A 20580-nucleotide genomic window follows, 5' to 3' on the forward strand; every position below is an offset into this window, starting at 1 on the left:
TAAACGAAGTAAGACGAGTGTTCCCAATTTTTTAACATGGACAGTAATCATGACCAAGTTTCATAAAAATTGAGTCGATAGTGTAGCATCCTTTGTGTTAACAAAGTCGTTTTGATATTTGAACTAGTGACCTTAGTCGAGTCCAGTAATAAACCCTGATAAAACCTGAACGGAGACTAACAATCTGATGATTGTGAAAACTATAGAATATTTGACCAAAACAGTGAATTATTTGAATCTAGAAAAAAATATTAAATCTAGAATGCTTAGACCAAGTTGAGATTGAGATCTTAGATGTCAACGCAGTGCATAGACCTATACACTATATGGATATGGACGATATACCGTGACAGTACGTACATTGGCGTTATATTCTATACCAGTATATACTGTGCACTATATTCTATTCATTTTCAGAGGTGTTGAGTGCTTCAACACACCTGTTCTCTATACAATGTATACAGCCAGAGATTTTGAAGATTTACTTCAACTCCTCTGTTATAGTCTATATACATTGTGGAAGCGTGCACTATACTCTATTCATTGTCAAGAGGTGTTGAAGCAGTGCTTCAACACCCCTGTTCTCTATACAATGTATACAGCCAGAGATTTTGAAGATTTACTTCAACTCCTCTGTTATAGTCTATATACATTGTGGAAGCGTGCACTATACTCTATTCATTGTCAAGAGGTGTTGAAGCAGTGCTTCAACACCCCTGTTCTCTATACAATGTATACAGCCAGAGATTTTGAAGATTTACTTCAACTCCTCTGTTATAGTCTATATACATTGTGGAAGCGTGCACTATACTCTATTCATTGTCAAGAGGTGTTGAAGCAGTGCTTCAACACCCCTGTTCTCTATACAATGTATACAGCCAGAGATTATGAAGATTTACTTCAACTCCTCTGTTATAGTCTATATACATTGTGGTAGCGTGTGCTATACTCTATTCATTCTCAGAGGTGTTGAAGCACTGCTTCAACACCTCTGTTCTCTATGCAATGTAGATTTTGAAACTTTACTTCAACTCCTTTGTTATAGTCTATATACATTGTGGTAGCGTGGACTATTCTCTATCTGTAGATTTGAACCCCTGTTATAGTCTATATACATGGTGGTGACGTGCACTATTCTCAATTTGAATAGAGAGGTGGTGAAGCAGAGTTTCAACACCTCATCACCTCTATTTATTCTTTGTCCAGTGAAAATGAAAAATGGGAGAAAAATGCTTAGATTTTTTTTTGTTGGTTTTGTGTTATATCAGACACCACATTTAATATACTATAAGTATAATACAATCACATTGTACAAAATATAATTTTTGGGCAAAATGTTTTAAAAGTTAAATGAAAATGAGAATTTCTGGACTTAGCATCAACTCTGCCAAATTTTGCAATAAAATTACCAAAATAACTTTTTAAAACAGATATTATATAAGATACTTGAAATATACAAACTATGTATTTTGTAAAATATGATTTTTAGGTAAATTTGTTAGAAAAAAAATGAAAATTTCTGCATTTTGCCAATTACTTTGTCAAATTTTGCAAAATAAAATTACCAGAATTACTGTTTTTAAATATATTTTATATTACAGTATAATAGACCTTAAGTAAAGAAACTACATACTTATGTGAAATGTGCTTTTGGGGCACAATGTTTGACAAATGAAATGAAAAATTTTGAAATTTGGTCACCTAGGCATCAATGAATTTTAAGTTTTTATATTGCAGATATTTACCAGTCGCGCAAAATGCACAATTGCAAACAACATGCAAAAGCACTTTGTAACCAATATAATGAGACCGGCGCTTTGGTTTGCCAAGCCTTGCCTTGCAAACATCTACATAAGCCTAAAAATGTCTGTATGAGATACCAGGCGTGAAGCTGCATATAACACTAGTATGCGGATGAATCCACATGATTCTGATAAAAACATAAAAAAATCAGCCAAAGTTGCAGTATGCGTACTTGACTACATGATCCTTTAAATGTCATTTTTATTTTCCAGTACAAAATAAAGCACCTCAAAACGCCCAGAATGCACCATGTTTTTCAAAATATTCTGAGGGGGCATGCCCCGAGACCCACCTAGCAATTATGAATCCACATATAAAGGGCTAGCTAAACCCCTTACTTCTGTATGCAAAACAAGACTACATGCTCATCTTTTCTTTATCTATTCTGCCTGTTAATTTGCTTGTAAGCTTATGTTAGTCAACAATATAATAACATTAGCTGGGCCAAAATACAAAAGTCTCTTCTTATGTTGAGAAAAATTCGAAAAATTACGTTACTGTTTAATTTCTGTGAATGTTTATTATTCTTTTGCAAAGAGGTATGCAATTATGATTGCCGGGTTTATATGAAAATACGATATCAGGAATGGTCTGAAACAGCCCTAAAACACACAAAAGCCTTAAATGAAACAAACATATATTATATATTAAAGAGAATTGGAGTACTGTCTATAAAACATACACCTTAAAACACAATCTATGAACAGTTTTTGCCAATGTCTCTTATAAAAAAAGCTACAACAAAAATATCGCTGGAAGTGATGGTACTTCCCATATGCCTGTTTTCTTTGAAAAAGCAGAACTTGTAATTCAATGTGCTAGTAGAAGGTAAATTGTTGTTGCATTATTATACACAGTTGGAAATACCATCATTGGTAATGCTGCACTCTCACAGATATATGAATTTTTATTATTTTTAACTTGGAATGAAAAACTTGTGCACATGTCTGATAGCAGTTATATGAGACTGCATACAAAATCACAGTTTTTCCTATTACCATTTAAAACTCTATGTTTAATGGTTAGTAATGCTTGAGAAGAAATGAAAATTTTGGCAGTTTTTCAGACAATTGAATTCTGTTTCATTGAGAGTTATCTTATATAACTGGATTGAAGGCATTCATGCAAAAGTCAGACTATTTTAATTATTTTTTTCAAAGCAAATGTGAAAACTCTTAATCAGTGACAGTGCAGCTTTAACATCCTTTTAGATTTAATCACTATGATTTCAAAATTATCAGACAAACATGATACTAGATGTATACTGTCTTGTTTGGAATTCTTGCCCTTATTCAGTATTGGTTCAATCATAGCAGTATTTATTTGAACTGCCTCTAGGTTAAAGTGTGATAAAATTCATAAGATGTCAAATACATAATTATATAAGATTCACAATTCTTTGAAGGAATGAACTCCTGCTTACATGTCATACGACAAATTATGGACAAATACAGAACCTAATCCTAATAGTTTTTCTCCAGAATTATCAAAGGGGTCACTCTTAACAAAGATCTAGTATAAACTTAATAATAATTTCTTTAGTTTAACAATGTTATAAAATCTTGAAAGGCCATAGGCAGGTAGTTCTGACGTTCATACCCTTCAAAACCTTTGACAAGAGGCATGTCTATCAAATATAACTAGAAATGTGTCCATAGGACACGGATGCCCCCACTTCGTTTTTTTGTCACAGAAAATAAGCCATAATGATTTTTGAAGTATTTTTGGCAAAAAAGGGCCGTAACTCCTAAATGACTAAAGCGATTTCCATGACTATCGAACTTGATCAAGATATTATGGTCACAAACATGTGTTTAAAGTTTGGTGAGGATTGGACAAACAGTTTTCAAGAATTAGATCGGAAACAATCTTCGGGACGTATTTTTCAAGTCTTTTTTTTGCAAATAAAGGGCCGTAACTCCTAAATGACAAAAGCGATTTCCATGGCTATCGAACTTGATCAAGATATTATGGTCACAATCATGTATGTAAAGTTTGGTGAGGATTGGACACATACTTTTCAAGAATTAGATTGGAAACATATATTTTTGAAGTATTTTTGGCAAAAAAGGGCCGTAACTCCTAAATGACTAAAGCGATTTCCATGACTATCAAACTTGATCAAGATATTATGGTCACAAACATGTGTTTAAAGTTTGGTGAGGATTGGACAAACAGTTTTCAAGAATTAGATCGGAAACAATCTTCGGGACGTACGTACGTACGTACGTACGGACAAGGGCAACCCTATATGCCGCCACTTTGTGGGGGCATAATTATGAATTACTGGTTAGATGGGTAGTGGGTAATGCACATGTCAATTGTGACCACCACCACCCCCGTCCGGGGGTATACTGGGTGTGAATGCGGTGGTTTTGTCTTACCTATGGTATGTTGGATATGGGGGAATTTGGCAGGGATTTTAGTTCAGGATCAGTTCAGGAAATTTAACCTGGGGTAGGCTGGACCAAAAGTCAAAAGTCCCCGGACCTGGGGGCGGGATGTGGTTACAATTGACTGGTGCATCATGCTATTCATTTTGTTGCCCACTCTTTTGTTTTTCTTTGATAATCCATTGCACACAACTATAGATCAGGATCTCAAATACTATATATGTTGAAATTGACAACTTTTGACATCAATGTTTTAGTTATAGTTATGAATAATTAGCGTTCATTCATTGCTTTTTTATCAAATCACAATCATAAGTGTTAGCAAAGCACACCACTTTGTGCAGTAATGTTTAATGCTGTGGCTCCTCTTATCAACCAAGCACTTGGGCTGTTGATGGATAACCATTTCCCTAGTTTCCTCCCTGTCTGGTCACCTGTTTCAAAATTAAAACATTGATAATTTGTAATAATGACAAAACTTGAAAGTATCCAGAATTGTACACTATGTTTATACATTTGCTGAATTAAACGAATAAGCTAAGGAAATGTACATTCAAAACAAAAGGGCCAGCATGGCCCTTAATTGATCACCTGATTAAAATGACCATGAACAAGTCAGTCAGGTAACAACTGGTTATGAAAGGTGTTGCTATTTGCTTAGCAGGTTAGTGGTTGCTGTGTTATTTGATGGTTGATAAGGACTCCTCAAAGAAGGCTGCTCTTTGTTAACAGAAATGAGAAGTATGGTAAGCTGGTTGTTCCCATGGTCAATGGATGTTACGGTAATGAACCAGAATGTTGCTATGGAGGTAAATGATTACTAAGGAAGTAATTGGTTGCTATGGATGTTGGCTGTTGCTCAGGAAAAAAGTGGTTGCTAAATAAGGCATTGGTGCCTATCAAGGTAGTTAATGGATGCGTTGGAAGGAATTGGATGCTAAGGACGTCATTGGTTGAATGGGAATTCATTGTTGCTATGTATGAAGGAAGTTGCTAAGGCAATCATTGGTTGATAAAGAAGCCAAGGATTGTTTAGGAAGTCATCATTTTTTATGGAAGTCATTGGCTGCTGTAAATGAAGTATTTGATAAGGATATCATTGGTTGCTTATAAAGTGGTTGTTAAGGAAGACATTGTGAGTTTGGATTGTAGTCACTAAGTCAGACAAGTGGGTTCCTTAAGGGTACTACTAGGTCTACGATTTCCTCAACAAGGCAAAACCTTGCTTAACATCCTGCCAAAAGGTGATTATTATATTGTTGTAACAACTTGTTTCATAATCTTTGAAACTAAATACCTTTTAGTTTAGACATCAGTTTCTAAGGAATTCATACATTACTGCAGAAGTCATTGCCTGATTTGAATGTGTATCAATTTTTGTTCTAGAAGTCTATCAGTAACAGGGGAACTCTGGTTGGGACAACTTTGACCCCAAGGACGAAACTTGAACAACATTCATAAAAAAACACTTAAAAACAATCAGTGATTTTTTTATGAATTCTTTTTACTGCCTGTACAATGTACCTCGCAAATTCGGTAAAAAGTCAACTTTGGGAAAAATACAAAATCAGGCCAAAATTGCTTATATAATGGCAAATATACATTTTTAACTTTTTTATGCATACCTTATGCTGTGAAAGAGTAAGACTTGTCAAGATTTTGTTTATATTTCAAGAAATTCATTGCTATTTTAATCCGGAATGTAATGTATTTTTTTTTAATTTTGGGGAAAATGGAGTTTTTCACAATAAAAAAATCACTGACAATGAACTACGGTACAAACTCCAACATATAAACACCACATACACAAAAACAAATTGATTACATATATAAATTACTGAATATTCAAATGGTCTTATGATATTATTGATGAATATTATAATGTTATTTTTAGATACCAGTTACGGGTAGTAGTAATGAAGAATACCAGATTACAAAATCAAAGTGGAAATTGGAACTATTAGAGAATCACTTTATTTGTGGGTAGGTCACTTAAATATTCATTGAGGTGAAAAGAAATTACCATATGATGTATTGCATATGTTTAACCGCTGTTGCACAATCATCATTTCCAAGTGACTGTCTTCATGTCCAGTACTAGCTTACAAAATCCCTTTCTAGATAGTCAAAGACTTCATCTGATGCATCTTAAAAAGGAAGAATACAACACAATCATGAACACAATAAATGCAAATAATGTTGGGTATGCTTTAAACATGATTCAAATGCAAAACATCTTGGCAATTATTTCTAGAGCAATCTAAATGTCCTACATGAGATTTATTCTCTTATGAAAAAGTGATGTTTATGTACAAGCCAAATATACTAGAATTGTGTCAAGTGGACATTAAGTCTTGTGTTGCTTGGTGAATTGCATATACTGTGAATGTACATAATTAACAAAAAAACAGGGATTTCTCATAATATGACAAAGTTTTTTTTTTACCAAGTTTGGTAAAGATTATTAAGCCATACAATGTTTTTATCTGGACTGCATCGTCTTTTATTCTGGACAGCATAATATGGAAATCCAGGCCATGTATACATCTGGGTTTTATCTGCAATGGACCACATTTTCCAAAATGTATGTAGGCAAATGAGTTACATGGAAATAAAAACTATCTATACATAATAATAAGTGATTTGTATACATGTGTTTACCTTGGTATTATATACCCATAGATATATTATATGACATAATATTGGGTTAATACAAAAAAAATGAAATAATATATAATTAGGTTAATGATAAATCAAGCAAATTTAAACTAACACAAACAATTATATGTATATATTTACATTATTTCACAGTAAAATATAATAGAAATTTATAAACATTGGCATAATGCTTAAATCAGGTATCTATTTCAAGGCAGTTGTCATTAAATCATAAAATTTAAAGCTGCACTCTCACAGATATACCATTTTTACAACTTTTTTTGTCTTGGAAAGAGCAAATTTTTGCATAAATATCTGCATACCAATGATATATGATTGCTGCCAAAAAATCAGATCGTAGATTTCCATATTTCCGTTCGAAAATTAATGTTTTATGGCTTAAACCGTTACTAATGGTTTAAGAAAAATGCATAAAACATTACTTTTTAAACTTAAATATAAAAATCTGCTATCTAATTTTTTGTCAGCTGTCTTAAATAACTGGTTTCCATGGATTTTCGCAAAAATTGCCTCATTCCAAGACAAAAAAATTGTCAAAACGTTCAATCTGTGAGAGTGCACCTTTAAGGTCAAAACAACTAGAAAATGGAACTTTAAACAATAAACTTAAAAACCATGACTTATGGTACAAGTATTTCCACATCGGAGCGGCTGGTTCTTACACACTGACAGTGACACACAATACACTCCACTCCTCTCCATTAACCCTTTATATATATATATTACAGTCGAAACTTGTTGGCTCGATATCTCATGGCTCGATATCCTCGTTGGCTTGAACCAGATTAAAAGAACTGATTTTGTTCTCTTTGTTCTTATAAAATTTGATCGGATGGCTCAATATATTGTCTCAGGGTCGATATTTCTCCACGCTCGAAGTCATTTTCGCGGTTCCAAGTAAAAATTTCACAATTTTGTTTGCATGGGTCGATGTCATTTTCGCGGGTTCAGGTAAGAACCTCAGACCTTGATTTGTTTTGTTGGCTTCATTTAGCACACGGCGCTAATCGATAAAAATTAATTCAATTTATTATAATTATTATCAAATTTGAATGACTTAACAGTTTGAATAAACATGCCATCACTTTATCTAAGTTCTTTCCCTAATTGTTATACATGTATAAATTTCAATGCATCCTGATATAACTAATAAGCTATGTTTTTGTTACCCACTGTTTAAAATTACTTGTTTGTTGTTTTCGCATAATTTTTATAATTAACAAGAGATGTTTGTCAAACATTATGCCCCCTGAGCGCCAAGTTGCCAGAAATATTTGGACAATTGAATGAAATATGCATGGACTGAAATGACAGCTGATTTGTCATTGGATGCATATGAGGCAGGTCATCTACTTATGATAACTTAAGAAGGCAAATAAATGCCCAACTAAAATAGTAACATAAAAGAAAATCATTTCTATACAAACATTTATACATCAATCCCAATCATCTGTGCATGCATTAAAAAAATATGGACAATCAGAAAACCTTTTTTCAGCTTACAGTCACACTGACCTTGACCTTTGACCCACTGACCTCAAAATCAATAGGGTTCATCTGCTGGTCATGACCAATAAGCCTACCTAGTATGAGGTCCCTGGGTCAAAGCGTTCTCAAGTTATTGATCGGAAACCGTTTTTCATGTAAAGGTCACACTGACCTTGACCTTTGACCCACTGACCTCAAAATCAATAGGGTTCATCTGCTGGTCATGACCAATACACCTACCAAGTATGAGGTCCCTGGGTCAAAGCGTTCTCAAGTTATTGATCGGAAACCGTTTTTCATGTAAAGGTCACACTGACCTTGACCTTTGACCCACTGACCTCAAAATCAATAGGGTTCATCTGCTGGTCATGACCAATAAGCCTACCTAGTATGAGGTCCCTGGGTCAAAGCGTTCTCAAGTTATTGATCGGAAACCGTTTTTCATGTTAAGGTCACACTGACCTTGACCTTTGACCCACTGACCTCAAAATCAATAGGGTTCATCTGCTGGTCATGACCAATACACCTACCAAGTATGAGGTCCCTGGGTCAAAGCGTTCTCAAGTTATTGATCGGAAACCGTTTTTCATGTAAAGGTCACACTGACCTTGACCTTTGACCCACTGACCTCAAAATCAATAGGGTTCATCTGCTGGTCATGACCAATACACCTACCAAGTATGAGGTCCCTGGGTCAAAGCGTTCTCAAGTTATTGATCGGAAACCGTTTTTCATGTAAAGGTCACACTGACCTTGACCTTTGACCCACTGACCTCAAAATCAATAGGGTTCATCTGCTGGTCATGACCAATAAGCCTACCTAGTATGAGGTCCCTGGGTCAAAGCGTTCTCAAGTTATTGATCGGAAACCGTTTTTCATGTTAAGGTCACACTGACCTTGACCTTTGACCCACTGACCTCAAAATCAATAGGGTTCATCTGCTGGTCATGACCAATACACCTACCAAGTATGAGGTTCCTGGGTCAAAGCGTTCTCAAGTTATTGATCGGAAACCGTTTTTCATGTAAAGGTCACACTGACCTTGACCTTTGACCCACTGACCTCAAAATCAATAGGGTTCATCTGCTGGTGATGACCAATACACATACCAAGTATGAGGTCCCTCGGTCAAAGCGTTCTCAAGTTATTGATCGGAAACCATTTGGTATTCCGACCGACCGACAGACAGACAGACCGACCGACCGACCGACCGACATGTGCAAAACAATATACCCCACTTTTTTCAAAAGGGGGCATAATAAAAACAATCAAATAATATTTTCTAAGTATCGAATAAGTGATGTTACGAACTTTACGACGTGTAACTATGTCCAATTAATACTCTTCTCTTGCGGAGATAGCAAAGCCAATAACAAACGAGGTAAACAAGACTTTTTGTAACGAATAATAAAAAAATAACATTTTGTAAGCAATCCCGCTTGGCTCGATATTCTCGAGGCTCGAAGTATTTTGGCTGGTCCCTAGAATATCGAGCCATCCAGTTTCGACTGTAGTTTAAAGCTGACGGAGGCACTCCTGCCATGTACTGCTGCCACCATTTAAGTAAACCTGGGAGTAGAAGTGCCCCAGTGTGGAGCTTGAACCAACAACAACTGCTGGAACACTATCATGGCGCTGTAACCAACTGAGCTAACTGAACGGCTGGTTCTCATCGACACGATCTACATCTACAATAACTTTACAATGTACATGAATACATAAATAACTAAAGTATGAATGCAATGTATTTAGTACATTGTAAAGTTGATGTCTACTGTTCTACTTTAAAAGACACATGCATGTACCCCAAAATTAGTTTTGACAGGCATGACTCACTAATGCCAGTTGTGAGCTTGTTCCTAGCTTCGATCAAGATATTTCTGTCTGAAAATGACATTGAATACACTCTTAAGCCTAAGGCCTAAATTAAAATTAAGTTTGTTTGCCCTTTACCGACCGACCCGAAAAAAAGCCGCCGACCCAAAATATTTTATTGCAAAATTCGTGAGAATATTTTTTTTTTCAATTTTGCAGTCACGATTTGTTTTCGCTGTTTTTTCGCCGTTAGTTTAGTTTATTTTCTTTCCGCTCAATCGTTGGGTTCTTTAAATCAATCAAGACAAAAGAAGCGCTTGTTGTACGTTTTGTGAACGATTTGCAAGCGTCTAGAAAACAGTTCATCATCATGGCGTCCATATTAACAGTTTGTTAGTGTTTTTATTAATATTGATGGTAAATTAAATCAAATTGCGAAAAATAAAATAAGTTCTTTCGAGTCCACTAACACATGGGAAGATGTATTATCAGACTTCATGAATAAGGCAAACGTAACATTACAAAAAACGGATTCCGTTACAATTTCCGTTTGCAAAAACAGGACCGATGTCGAAAGTTTCCATCCAGACATTTCTGAAAGTATTTCGGTGCTCAATACCTTTGACTGTTCGTTGAAGTATGTTACTTACAATATAAAAAGAGAAAGTGATATCAATGATCAGAACAACAATGTTGACGGTGACGAAGCTTCCCACTCGAATGTATTCACCATGATGATGCAGGGGGAAAACAGCAAAAAACCAAAAATTGTGCACAATTCTTGTCCATACAGTTCTTGTTTTTTTAAGAGTTGTGAACATTCCAAAACCAAGTTCGATGTAAATAGCATGATAATTATGCCACTGTATGTTTTCTAGTCAGACATTTCTAGTCTTCTAGTCAGACATTTTTGTGTGTTCTACACATGTAACTAAAGAAATTGTATCTGTTAAAGGATTGTCCCAAGAATGTCACAAGTATTTTTATAACTGTGCACAATTCTTGTCCATACATGTGTATCAGTTTTCTGCTATAAATAAATGGTAAAGTTGTTAGCTTTGTGAATAAATAACATTTAAACCTTGCTTTTTAAAGTAAATATGGTATAGATATTCCAGGTGTGATGCATTGATGGACCATGCTTGATATGAAATTCTTACATATTCCCCCAAATTTATATGATCAGACCGGAAGTTTCTTTCTACCTCACAATAATTACACTGCCATTTATACAAACACTGCTGCAACATGTTTGGTCATACATGTCACTCTTAGAATGTTGTCAAGGTCAGAATTCCAAATCAAGCAATAATACTCTGCCATCTGACAGAGAGTTTAACATTTAAAAGTAACAACACGAGTTCTATCAAAATTAATTTATTTTGCATATATAGTTAAAACATGCCTCCCTCCCCCTTTTCTACAGACTTGGGACTGTCTTGCACTCTTCTAGTATGATAATGTATGGGGTGTAAAATGACTAGCAGTGAAAAGATTGAAAAACCACATCCAGAAATGCCAATATTACACATTTGTGTCTAGATCTACAATCATGCAAGAAGTTAGTGCAAGGTGGGGTCAAAGCAAAGTGTCCTGCATGTACAGTAAAGCATATCAATACAGCATACATTTATATATTGAAGTACAGTCAAGCTTACAAATATATATTACAACACACGACAAGGTGGATAAATACAGAAATGAGGTGAACCATGCATATAAAGCTATATATCATTTAATAATAATTTAAATATTAAAATGCATTCCCATATATTAATGTAATGGTTGCAACAATATGGTTCATCCACCAGAAAAAATAAAAAAGGTCAAACATACAAACACCAGTTTTTGTGTTCAAGATCAAATTCTAGAAAAAAATAAAATATTTTTCCTACCTACCGACCCACCTCTAAAATTTAGGGTCGGTAAAGGGCAAACAAAGAATTTTTTAATTGTGGCCTAAAAGGCTGTAAAATATGCATTCAACATCTTGATAAGCAACTATCTTAAATAAATTAAAATATTAGGATACAGAATGATGTGAAAGAGACTTTAAAAATATCGCTGCATTGTTGGATGTTGGTGCTGTCATCTGATGATCTGTCAGCGGCAATGATTGAGGCAAGCATCAAGTATATTTAAATAAACATTGCACTTTAACAGATTAAATGTTTTGACAACTGTTTTATTTTTTGTCTTTATACAAGCCAATTAATGCATAAGTGCAAGAAAAACAGTGACACAAGACTGCTTAAAAAAACATTGGATTGCATATATATTTAAGTTAAAGCTTCACTCTCACAGATATACCATTTTTACAACTTTTTTATTTTTTGTCTTGGAAAGAGCAAATTTTTGTATAAATATCTGCAAACCAATGATATAGGATTGCTTACGAAAAACCAGATCATAGATTTTCATATTTCCGTTTGAAAATTAATGTTTTATGGCTAAAACCGTTAATAAACGTTTTAGAAAAATGAACAAAACATAAATTTTTGAACTGGTATATATAAAAATCTGCGGTCTATATTTGTCAGCAGTCTTATATAACTGCTTTCCATGGATTTTCGCCAAAATTAGTACATTCCAAGACAAAACATAAAAAAGTTGCCAAAATGTTCAATCTGTGAGAGTGCAGCTTTAAGAAAATGATGTTTTATGTATTTTTCTTCCAACTGTTAGTAGCACTTTTAGCCATAAAACAATTTTTTTAACGGAATATGTAAATCTGCGATCTGATCTTTTGTCAGCAGGCTTATATCACTTATTTGCATATATTTACACAGAAACTGGCTCATTCAAACTCCAAGACAAAAATAAATAATAACAAAGTTGTCAAAATACATGTATGTGAGAGTGCAACTTTAAGTAGTACTTCGTTACATCAATAAAATATACTCGTTAAACTGTCAATTGTTTACGTATCTACATAAATTCAATTACCTTTTGAACTAGAAAGTGTTATATTTTCAAAGAAAATAGCCATTTACCTCTGTTCAGTGTCGGTCAAATTCGATGTTTTGAATCACTCTAGCGCGTGCTAAATACTAAATGACGCAATGTTTTGGACTGGTCTTCATTTTCTTCGATACAGGCACAACCGAGCGTAAATATTAAGCGAGAAAGTCTAGTGGAACGATGCAGGGTTCATTGGGTTTGTTTACAAAAATTCAAGCATCCGGTTAAGAAGACGACAAATAAGAATGGTATTAAGTTGGTAGAATGGAACTCCTTCCTGATTCCTGCACATGTAAGTTGTAAGTATTGACTATATCGGGATACCATACAGGACACTCAAGTGTTATTTTATATTTTCTTAGTTATCATGCAAATGAAAATAATCACTATCATTTAAAAGTTATTCAGGGATAGTTGCAAATGGTTTGTTTACATTAATTAGTTTTATGAATTTAATTGAATACACAAATTTTTATTAGAGCTTTGCACCAAATTAAATTCAGTTCATTTTACGGGAGTAACCCACACTAGCGGATCCAGAAAGGGGGTGGGATCCCCCCCCCCCAAAAAAAAAAAAAAAAAATATTCTGTAAAGAATCTCAGGACAATTATTCAAAAATTCTTTTGATCTTTGATATCATAATGGTAAAAATTTTTTTACCAAAATGCAAAAGGTAAAAAAAAATATCAAGTCAGAGAATGGGTTGGAACCGGTGTCGCCAAAATTGCAGTCCAGTGTTGTATCCACTGTGCTATGAAGGCTTATCCTAAACAGTTGGAATATTTAATCTATATACCTAACTTGTAATATATTGGCGAATTTTTTTTATTGTAAATTATGTGGTACTTCAGTTAGTAAGTTTTAATGCATTGTACACATAGATACCAAGTTTATGTCAGTTTTCATCAATTTTCTTTTTTTCCGCTATTTCATTAAACAGATTACAGCCCCTTTTAAACAAGTCTTTGGGATGAACTGTTGGGGATTGTTATTAAAGCTGCATTTTCACAGATTTACCATTCTGACAACTTTTTTTTTCATCATGGAATGAATCATGCAATGTTAGTGCATAAATTATGTCCGCGAACCATGATTTAAAACTGCTGAAAAAATATCAGATAGCTGTTTTTCATATGTACGTTCATAATTGTTGTTCTGTGACTTAAATTTGAACACTTTCAGAAAAATGAAATAATAAGCAGATTTCTCAATACATGACATCTGTTTTATTGTTAGCAATTAAAGGCATTGATTCTCTGAGATAATAATAATGTTAAAACAGTCAATCTGTGAAAGTGCAGCTTTAAGACTCATTTTTCCTAAGATCAGCCAAGTTAGTATTATAGCTAATTTTAGCTTAAAAGAAGGTGAATTTTATATTTATTTCAGACCAGATACTCTTGAGGGACCAATTTAAGGGCAAACAGACAAACGTTTTGATGCAAAGAAAACATTGGATTTGAAAGGTAGATTTTTAACACATATTTACATGTACTCAATGTCATTTACTAGTATAACATAATGTATTCAAGTATAAGATATTTCAAGTATTTGGTCAGGTTGTTAGGTTTAATTGAAACTGTTAAGCAAATAAATGAAAGTCCATACAATTTTGCATGCACATGTTTGTTGCATGCAGATTTTACTCAGATGGCATAGGGTACAGTTACTCTTGTAACTTGCTTAAAATAAATGCAAATAATTCTGCATGTGTCTGAAGTCATGTTTTATTTTTCTCTACAAATTGTTTTAAAAAATGCAATTGTTTGATTTCCTTTCTTATGTGTTATGCATTGCAGTTCCCATGGAGAAGAAAAATGGAGAGATTCTAAAAGTATGAAGATACTCCTGTGTATAATGAGGAAATCTTGTCAGTGAATGGTAAGTTCTCTTTGGATTAATTCTATGTATAACAATATAAATATGAGGTAAGCCAAGAAATGAGAATTAACATAATTATTCTGTTCAAACATACATTGACATATTAAATATAAAGACATATGTATGATTTGTCTCTGCTATTATACTCCTACCACTTGATGGTTAGGGTTCATTTGGACAAGTCTTCTTTTATCCATAATTCCAAATGCTTCTGAGATTTCTAACACATATTAAATATGTTGAGGAGAAGTGCTGTGCAAAAAACGTTTTTGTTTATGGTATTTTAGAGTTATTGGTCTTTGATTATTTTTCTTTCACTTTTCTATGTTTTTGAGGTATTAACTTCAAACTTCATGCACATATTGGACGTGATAAGAAAAATAGCTGTGCATATGAATCATTAAATTGTGTATGGTAGTCAAAGAATTGTAAACCTTTGATTATTATCTTTATATTTTTTTTATTTTTTTTTCTTCTCTTCATAACTTTTTTTCATTTTTTACTTTAATTTAACAAAACACTATTCTGTTTTTGGTATATTAAGGATTATTTTCTTATGTTTATTTTGTGCTTGGCAGTTTTAAAATTATTGCCTAATTGGTTACTGTATGCTTAAAAGCAAACATCACTCTCAGTGAAACCTCTTATTACAATAGGTGATAGCTGTAGTTTTTCATGGAAACAAGTGTTTGACAGTATGAGTCATTTTTTAGTAGCAATATATTATGTACATTTAAGGTATAAGTTCTCTTTTGCTAATTGTTCAGTTGTTTTTCAGTTGTTGCAATTGTGGACCAGGCCAGAGTTGTACTAAACCAACTAAGACACAATGAGATACAGGAATGACACAATGAGAAACAGGAAACAGGAAAGTGATGACTGATCGCCACCTGTTACAAATTCATCTAGGTACAGTTTTTATTCCAGATTTGATACAACTGTAAACTGTTTTATGCATGCTATGATTATGTTCATCATGTTTGTTTAAGACCGTGATGATGAGGACTAATCTATTGATTATCCCTTGCCAAAAGGCAAAGTGGATACAGTAATTATGTAATTGTGCACGTGTGTGTGCGTGTGCATGGAATGTAATCTTGAGCATAAATCCCCCAGGTATTAAATTCAAACTTCATATACAGATAGATCCCTATTGAGAAGAAGTGCAGTGTTAAGGGACCATAACTCTGTTGACAGTTCTTTTTGTAATAACCCTTTGTTATATTTCATACTGAGTTTTTGTCTGCAGCAGAACTTGAAAAGTCTTTGAGGTGTTGATCTCAAACTTCAAATATGTACAGATAGATCTCATTTAGCAGAAGTGTAGTGCACAGAAACCATAACTCAAGATTTTTTTGTAGTAGTTGCCCTTTGTTAGTTTTCAATGTTATCCTTTGTTGTAATGCACAGTTGTGATCATGCTCAAATATGCTCATTCACATTAAAATTAATTGTCCAGGTTCAAATCCTGTAATAGAAACAATTATTTTCTTTCTGTGTTTAGCAAAGTTTATATGAACTATCTATCAATGTAAAACAAACTAAGATTTGTGTGTTTTTATCGTTTCTTATTTATTTGTATATTTTTTGTTACATATTTTTATGTGCATATATATAAAATCTATATCACAAAAAGTGTGGCTAATTTTTAATATTAAGATATAATATGTATAAGAACTATCATATTTCAAAATCAACCATAGAGCTTTTGCAAGATAGATAATAACCTAATGTATCTGATGAACAATAATGTGATTTTGGGATGCCAGCAATAACTTTTCAAGGTGAAAATATGTTCTTGTCATTGATTTTACATATAAGTAATCAGTATGCAAAGCCCTTTCAAATGATACTTATATGGGGTAACTATCAAATTTTAACATTGAAGCCAATGGAACAAATGAATGAAAAGCTCCTTAATAGTTCAATATTTGAAGCCAACAAAGGAACTGTGTTTATGTATTGCTTAATGTTCCTTTTTCTTTCAGAAAACTCCCCAGATCCAACAAGAGACAGTCTGACTTCAAAATCTTCATTGAAGGCAACTTAATGGACAAGACATCCGTCACATAAAGATTCACTAAAATTGGAATGATATACCAATTTTAACTTTTAACAGACAAATACATTATAGATTTGAAAATAGATAACCCTTAAATAAGTTGGATGATTAGCATTTACCTCAACACAGTACAAAGTGCTCATGTTGAACTATTGTGATTGATCATAGTCTGTCCTTCATTTTTATTAACAGTTTCATACAGTGTTAACACTTTAGTATGGGGACTCATTTTTAGCTCAACTTTTCGAAGAATATGGAGAGCTATACTACTCACCCAAGCGTCAGCGTCGGCGTCACCCCTTGGTTAAGGGTTTGCGTGCAAGCACACATAGGTTAATATCTCAGCAACTACTTGAGGTATTGCATTGAGACTTTATACAATGGTACTCAACCATCCAACCTACTTATTTAAATAAGTAAGATAACTCTAGTTTGCATTTAATGTAAATAATAGGCCTTTATTATTTGACTTAGAAATTCTGGTTAAGGTTTTGCATGCAAGCACACATAGGTTAATATCTCAGCAACTGCTTGAGGTATTGCATTGAGACTTGATACAATGGTACTCAACCATCAAACCTACTTAATTTTCCAAGTTATATAACTCTAGTTTGCATTTAATGCAAATATTTGCCTTTATTATTTCACTCAGAAATTCTGGTTAAGGTTTTGCATGTAAGCACACATAGGTTAATATCTCAGCAACTACTGTATGAATTGCATTGAGACTTTATACAACCACCCAACCTAATTGAATAATCAAGTTAGATAAAAATTCTGGTTAAAATTTTGCATGTAACCACATATATGTTGATATCTCCGCACATCATGTATTGCATTGAAATCTAATCTAACAGTGATCCATGCATGTTTCGCCAAAACTTTTCAATCCTTACACTTTAAAGCAGCGGAATAGTCGAGAGCGCTGTCTCTGTGACAGCTCTTGTCTCTTTGGTCTTTATTCATACTGGCCAGAATATGTTTACCAAAAAAATCTTAGTAGAGATTGATAACTGTTCAGGTTGGACAAAAAGCATGTAGGTTGTTTGTTCTAATAATATAAACTGTAAATGCTTCAGAAACTATATATATAATTTTTCATGATATTTGTCAGTATTTATTCTCGTCAACATTTAAATAATATTAGGTGAAACTTGTTTAATGGTCAAAATGTGTTTGATTAGAGTGGCCTCAAGTTCCACTTTATATGAATGAAATTTGGTCAAGTTTTAGAAAAAAACTATGTTCTAGTTTTATAGGCCATATTCTCTTCCCAAGCTTTCCTTAAAGAATGAATGTAGGTAATATGAAACAGGAGTCACTAAGTCAAGTATTAAAAACCTTAAAAATTGCTATTCATAGAGGTATTGTTTCCTCATCATAAATCACAACTTAGCCAGCAAGACTTTTCAACAAATAAGGCATAACATGTAAAAAGTTAATAATTAGGCACATATTTTAGTGAATAAAATCTTGTGAACATATTATTGAAACAAATAATGTGTCTGGTTCTGAGGTGAGCAATAAAGCACATTGCTTAGTAACAATTGAGCTAGCTCATTATTAAAAGTTTGTTTTAAACTTGAATTAAATGAATGCAAATCATATATTATTATTTTTAATCTATATTTTTTTAGTTACCTTGTTCTGTTGTTAATTTCCATACTGACTTGGTCAATTATGGCTAATTGTCTTATTATATTTTAACTTCTAACCTAAATGTTTCATTGTACTTTTGAGTGTTCTGTTAACTATATTGCACATTACCCTATATGACAGTATAAATTCAATAAAACCATGGTTATTAAGTTCCATACATATTGGAGCACATGGTAAGCCTCTTGAAATGTCACTTCTTAAACCTAGATTCTTGATCTGTTCGCCACATTGTTTTGTTATTTTTTTGTTTATAAAAACAAATGATTGTTTAATGTCAAGGAAACCTTTTTAAAGTTAAAATGTAGATGTACATAGATAACTGTCAAATATTATTTACCATTTAATAACTGTCTAAAGGCAAAATTTCCATTCATTTTTATATTTGATTTGGGTCCCTAGGGTCATGGTCACTGTAACTAAAATAGAAAAATGCTTGGTACTGAATAACTTCAGTTTTAATACATTTAAAACTGAATCTCACAATAAAGGCTGAAGTTCTTGTTGCATTGCAGCATTTCTAGTTAACTTTTTAATTTGACTCTTTTTATTGCTTTCGACAGGCACATATTACCTCATTATTGTATTCATTTTTAAGACAAAGCCTCATTTAATTGAGCGTGCTGTCCAAAGACAGCTCTTGTTGACATAATTATAAGACACCTTATGTTATGGTTTATATGAACAATAGCTGTTTCTGTGTATGTTTTAGAAGAAACTTCCATTTCTTATCATATTGATGGACATAGATATACATACATGTACGGGATTATTGACATCAGATTCTTAGGATTAAATTTACTAATGTTCTGTTCATGTTCAAAATAGATACAGTTATGGTAAATGCATAGTCTTGTTTATTTATAACATAGACAACCATGTCTTTTGGTTGTCCTGGTCTCCTGTCCTGTTATGTGAATTGGGTTTTATGGACATCTTCGATATTGTAGGTCCAATTCTAGTGTCTAGCTGGAAAAGTATTTAGCCTAGGGAGACCTTAGTTTGGGTTATCATGTTGGATATGTCTAAATGTTGGCATGTCGGGAAATGACAATTTTAGGCTATGACAATTTAAAAATGTAGACGTTGCTGGGCAAGGCTCCACACCCAAGTGACTGTCGCATTATATTCTTGAAAAAATGCCTTGGGCTTTTGGTTTGTTATGAATTTTGCGAGTCTGGCAAATATCTGCATTATAAAATTCATCGACATACAGGTGACAGAGAAAAAGGTCAATTTTCAATGATTTCAAAAGATTTATTAACTAAAAGGGGATCATCATAAATGAATACAGAGAACAAGGTTAATTGATTTGACAGAGGATTGATGCAGAGCTTCAAAAATTAAGGAGACAATTTCAGAAAAATGCACATAAATGATTTTTGTTTATTTGTGTTGTTTGATAACTGCTGTGTGTCGATTTTTATTTAATTTCATTTTACCCCCGAAATCACACTTCACACAATACATGGTTTCTACACTTTAGGTTTGTTATACTGTATTATAGTATCTTTTGAATACAGTAAAATTTCTGGTCATTGTATTGCAAAATTTGTGCTAATAATTTGCAATTTCAGAAATTCTCATTTTTATTTAATTTTTCAAACATTTTCCCCAAAATTCACATTTCACAAAATTACATAGTTTCTTTACTTTTGATATATTAAACTGTAATATTTATGAAATACAGTAATTCTGGTCATTCTATTGCAATATTTGAAAAAGTTATTGGCAAATTCCAAAAATTCTCATTTCCATTTAATTTTTCATACATTTTACCCCGAAATCATATTTTTTAAAAAAAACTGTTTTTTTATATAATATATAATAATGTTAAATG

The 20580-nt window shown here is 33.1% G+C and overlaps 2 long non-coding RNA genes across 3 annotated transcripts; one reads left to right on the forward strand and one right to left on the reverse strand.

Annotated features, from left to right (window-relative positions):
* Window positions 1-4096: 4096 nt before the first annotated feature.
* On the reverse strand, window positions 4097-13249 carry LOC128220380 (uncharacterized). The gene is made up of 4 exons (XR_008258766.1): window positions 13173-13249; window positions 6672-6754; window positions 6220-6343; window positions 4097-4630 (listed from the first exon to the last, which is right to left on the reverse strand). It is a non-coding gene; the product is annotated as an uncharacterized LOC128220380 (long non-coding RNA).
* A 44-nt stretch (window positions 13250-13293) lies between these two features.
* Window positions 13294-19586, forward strand: LOC128220379 (uncharacterized). 2 transcript variants are annotated; one of them, XR_008258765.1, is made up of 5 exons: window positions 13294-13432; window positions 14531-14607; window positions 14941-15022; window positions 15801-15931; window positions 17011-19586. It is a non-coding gene; the product is annotated as an uncharacterized LOC128220379 (long non-coding RNA). The 2 variants fall into 2 exon arrangements; XR_008258764.1 differs by having other exon boundaries at window positions 13303-13439.
* Window positions 19587-20580: the final 994 nt, after the last annotated feature.

Source organism: Mya arenaria, chromosome 15, assembly GCF_026914265.1.
Source record: "Mya arenaria isolate MELC-2E11 chromosome 15, ASM2691426v1".
Lineage (NCBI taxonomy): Eukaryota > Metazoa > Mollusca > Bivalvia > Myida > Myidae > Mya > Mya arenaria.